This window comes from Gossypium arboreum, chromosome 13 (assembly GCF_025698485.1).
Source record: "Gossypium arboreum isolate Shixiya-1 chromosome 13, ASM2569848v2, whole genome shotgun sequence".
NCBI classification, from domain to species: Eukaryota; Viridiplantae; Streptophyta; class Magnoliopsida; order Malvales; family Malvaceae; genus Gossypium; species Gossypium arboreum.
In genome coordinates, this window is record NC_069082.1 from 33,006,543 (window position 1) to 33,011,695 (window position 5,153).

At 40.8% G+C, this 5,153-nt stretch overlaps 1 non-coding gene across 1 annotated transcript; it reads left to right on the top strand.

The window, feature by feature from the left end:
* Window positions 1-5,046: 5,046 nt before the first annotated feature.
* Window positions 5,047-5,153, top strand: LOC128287637 (small nucleolar RNA R71). The gene has a single exon (XR_008278336.1). It is a non-coding gene; the product is annotated as a small nucleolar RNA R71 (small nucleolar RNA).

Consider the following 5,153-nt stretch of genomic DNA (forward strand, 5'->3'; position numbering starts at 1 on the left):
CCTAAACTTAGAGAAACAACCTAAAAGTTTTTAATTCTTCAAAAATCAACTTATCATGCTTGATTCCCTAATGTCTTAGAGTTTAAACAATCAATGCATAAATGCCTATGTTTTAATTCAAAACATATCAATAAAAATCATAAATTAATTAAAATTCATTCTAATAGTGATATAAGTGATTCACATGAGAATAAGATAAAATTCAGGTATTTCTAATGATGATATAAAAGACCCCCCAACACTTAAGATGTACATTGCCCTCAATGTACAAAGATGGATATATTGAAAAATATAGATATATATTCATAAGATAGGGAGAGAAGTGAAACTTCCTGAATGATGAATGAACTCCTTGAATTGGAGTTATGGAGAATAATCAACCAAGGCAATGATGAGAGTGGAGGGGGATACTCCATTGGTGGTAGAGATTCATTAGTCCATAAGTCCTACGCCAAAAGAATATTATATATGGTAGTAGTTATGGTCGTGGTTGAGCAGGACATGGCGGTCGTGGAGAACCTTTTCCAGTGGAGTTTTTAGTTCCTATTTGATGATGAGCTTTGGAGCTCTTTATAACTGTGATAAAATCAAGAACTTTTTAGGAAATATAAGGAAGTATAATTATTCAATAGCCGAATCTATAAATTATTCAATAAAAATTATAAAAAATAAAATTAAAATAATATTAAAATAAAATAAAATAAAAAGTACTTAAATAAGATAAATAAAGATAAAAGTTAAAATAAAAATAATAGATAAAAAATTTTTAAACATCGTTATTATCGGATGGTTCGCGAGGTTGTGGTGTCGATGAGATGTGAAGGTGCTGACAAATTTGATGAAGAGTAGCATAAATGTGATCAAAGCGCTGAAAACACAGCTACTCAAATCGAGTAAGGCACTTAGAGATGTCATAGTATGAAGCCGCCGCATGAACTGGATGATGGATGGGTGGTGGCTGAGACGGTGGGTCCTCATGATGTGGAAGGACATCATCAGTAATGTCCTCTAAGTCCTCCTCCTCAGTGGACTGGATGAGGCGGTACTGAGGAGGGTAGGTGCCATGTTGTTTCTCAATCATCCTCATATGTAGCATGCTCGAGATGCCCTGTGGGGACATCTGGCCGATGAGAGTGAGGGAGGATGATTGTGCCGCTGTGTTGAGGAGACCAAAGTACCGAGCCAATCGAATCACATAGGGCCCGATAGAGATGACCCCTCTCCTATGTCACTCCGTCTGATGGCGTATGGCAAGGGGAATGAAGTAGGCAAGGTCGAAGATGTGCCCGTTCGCCGTGCTCCAGAAGAAGTAGGCATCATGAGTGTTTACTACACCTGTGCTCTCTCGCCGTCCTGTTAGAGTGTGGGGCAAGATGGCATGTAAGTATCGTAGGGATAGGGTGAGGGTCGACGCCTTAGAGCGGCTAGGATCATAGGTGGCCGAGGTAGGGACGAGGTTCTTCCAGCACTTTGAGGGAGAGTAGTGGATATGGCGATTTAGGGTGTCGAGTTCATTGTCATCCATGAACTCCTTCGTGTATAGCCCTAATGTAATTCCAAACTTCGGTATGCTCAACTGGTGCACTAAACCACCAAGGCAGAACTGGACTGTTTCAGGATCGACGAAGTTTGTCATGACGACTTGGAGATGGAAGGTCGAGCAAAGTTCTATTGTGATCTCGAGGTATGTCAGCTTGATGATCTTAAAGAAGAGCCCCCACGGTTCAGTCGTCAGGAGGGCTCGGACCGTGTCAGCTATCTGAATTTGTTCAGGTGCGGCCTAGTCAAAGCAATGGCCCACACCTAGGGGTCAAGCCCGTAATATCTGAAATAGCTCCTCCTGGGGTCCCAAGGGGAACTGGAGGAAAGGGTGACGGATCTCAAAGGTAGAACCCGAGGAGGACATTACTCATTTCCTTTTCTTCGAAGCGGGGACAGCTGTCGTCATGCCATGTGAGGTTGACATAGTATACTTGCAATGGCAAGTCGAAATAAAAATAAAATTACTCCCCAACAATAGCATGGAAAAAAAATATGGATGGTAAAACTAAAAGAGATATTTTCTAGAAGTCAAGTACGAAAGAACAACTATGCTAAAAAAAATAAACCCAAACAGATAAATTACATCATTACTATGAAAAGGACTACGAGAGTAATGTTAACGGAAATATCTAGTGAATGAATGCATGTGGGTATGTATGAAATCTATGTAAACAAGAAAAATGGATGAATGCAGCAAAATGTATTAACTAACATGAAAAATTTCTATCATGATAACTATGATTATTTGCTCAAAATGAAACAAAAAATCATGAAATAATTAAAAGATTGAAGAAAATAGAGGGAAAAAATGAACAAAAGTAAGAGGGAGGAGCTTTGGATGGTCGAAAGTGGTGTTGTAGTCGGCGCACGGCCGTGGCAGGTAGGGCATGTAAAGTTGCAGCGTCTAGGGTTAGGGATTTTGAGGAAGGGGATGATGAATAGTGAGGGGTTTATATAGTTTTTGGGGCACACGGCTTTGGGGCACGCCCGTTTGTTTCACAATTTTTTAAATTTGAGTGCGTTTGGGACTTGCACACGCCCGTGTTCTTTGGGAGTGTTGGTACACACGGCCGTGTCGCACGACCGTGTCCTACTTCATTCGTTTCTCCCACGCTTGTGTTCCAATGTGCATGCCCGTGTTGTTTTATCAGTCTTGAGCACGGGTGGTGGGCACAGGAGTGTCACGCGCCCATGCTGAATTCTCAGTTTCAACCACGATTGACAGAGACGGGCGTATCGCATGCCCATGTTGGTTTGACAGACTCGTCCATGGCCATGTCACACGGCCGTGGCCACTAATCGCATCCCGTGTTAAGGAAAAATTTTGCCCTATTTTCACACTGCCGTGTCTCCTCCCGTGGTGTTAGCACGGCCTAAGGCACCCCCGTGTGCCTGGCCGTGTGGATTAGAAAACCTGTGTTTCAATGACTCAGTTAGTGATTAGATGTTAAAAAATAAAATTTTAAAGAGGTTAACATTGTTAGTGCTCGAGTTGCCTCCCGAGAAGCGCTTATTTATAGTCTAAGCTCGACTTACCTTTCTGGTGCATAGTCATAATGGTGCGAGGAGTTTACACTCCTCATCCCTGCTATCAATTTTATCAACATAAGGTTTAAGAAGAGTACTGTTTACCTTAAAAGTGTCAAATTTGGGATGAATTACCTCGCTGTACCATATGGGAAAATACTGAGTACCGTAAGAGGGATTACTTCGTTAGGTTCAGAAGTGGTAATACGAGGGTCTGCTGCATCTAGTAGTACTTTGTCTCCAACCTTAACTTGATTTGGTGCGATATTGAGCTCGTCATGGCATGATTTTGGTTTATTATGTGTCCTTGATTTATGTGTCTGCCATTCATCTAGTTCTTCGATTTGTAGCCTTCGTTCTTCATAGATAGGTCCTTTGTTGTTGCTTGAGCATGGCTCATGTAGGCTCTTCGAAGTTATTTCCTGCAAAGTAGGTTGCACCACATGGACAATTTTAGTAGAATGATTTATACAACCACCTTCAATTTTTGATATGTTACTCGTATTACAAGCTTAAAGGGTGATTGTTTTGTCTCCCACACGAAGTGTGAGTTCACCTGTGCCGACATCAACTATTTTTTTAGCGGTTGCTAAAAAGGGCCTTCCTAAAATTAAAGGAACGTTACTATCCTCCTTTATGTCTAGAATAACAAAATCGACTGGGAATATAAATTTGTCAATTTTAACGAGTACATCTTCAATAATCCCCCTAGGAAATCTGATTGTTTTATCAGCTAATTGAATACTCATCCTAGTCCATTTGGGTTTCCCAAGACCTAGTTGCTTAAACATTTTGCAAGGCATGACATTGATACTAGCCCCTAAATCAGCCAAAGCATTATTAACATCTAGGCTACCAATTAAACAGGGAATCGTAAAACTCCCTGGATCTTTTAATTTGTTGGCCAGTTTATTTTGTAGTATGGCTGAGCAAACCGCATTTAGCTCCACATGTGACGCCTCATGCAACTTCTGCTTATTTGTTAAAAGCTCCTTTTAGAATTTGACTGCATTTGGCATCTGCAAAAGAGCTTCAATAAACGGTAAGTTAATATGTAACTTCTTTAATAATTTAAGGAATTTACCAAATTGTTCGTCTGTGTGGTCTTTCCTTGTCGTGTTTGGGTATGGCACACGAGGTTTGCACTCTTTACTTACTAGTTTCTGGCTATTGTGGTCCACCTCACCTTTACCTTTACTTACCACAGTTTTTTACCTCGATTCTGGTTCATATGCAACTAATTGCATTGATTTGTTCCCTTGGGTTAGATTCCGTGTTACTCGGCAAGTACCTTGTGGTCGTTCAGATATCAATTTAGCGAGCTGATCTATCTGAGTTTCGAGCCCTTGGATCGACGCTTGTTGATTTTTAAGTGCTGTCTCGGTATTCTGGAAACGAGTTTCTGACACCGAGATGAATTTTGTTAGCATCTCCTCAAGGTTCGACTTTTTCTTTTACTGGTAAGGTTTTTGCTGGAAGCCTGGAGGTAGTGGTGATCTTTGATTCCTTTGGCCTCCCCATGAGAAATTTGGGTGGTTCCTCCATCGTGCATTGTAGGTGTTACTATAAGGATTATTTTCAGATTGAGAATTATCACCCATATAATTTAACTGCTCATTCTCCATGTTGTGGCCATAGGGTGGGTATTTTGAATTGCTTGATCCACCTCTACTTGCTTCGTACTGTATTACTAGGTGAACCTGTGAAGAACCAAGAAAACCGTCAATTTTTCTATCCAAAAGTTCTACCTGATTAGAGAGCATGGTGACCAAATTGATGTTAAAAATGCCAGCTTCTTTTGTTGCTTTTGTCCTCTTGACCTGCCACTGATAATTATTCAGTGACATCTCTTCTTTAAATTCATAAGCATCCTCAGGTGTCTTATTATTGATAGTTCCACCAGCGGCTGCATCAATCATCTGTCGAGTCGAAGGATTCAAGCCATTGTGAAATGTTTGAACCTGTAGCCAGAGTCGTAACCCATGGTGAGGGCACCTTCTCAACAGATCCTTGTATCTCTCCCATGCATCGTAGAGTGTTTCTAAATCCATCTGCACAAAAGAGGAGATATCATTACGTAATTT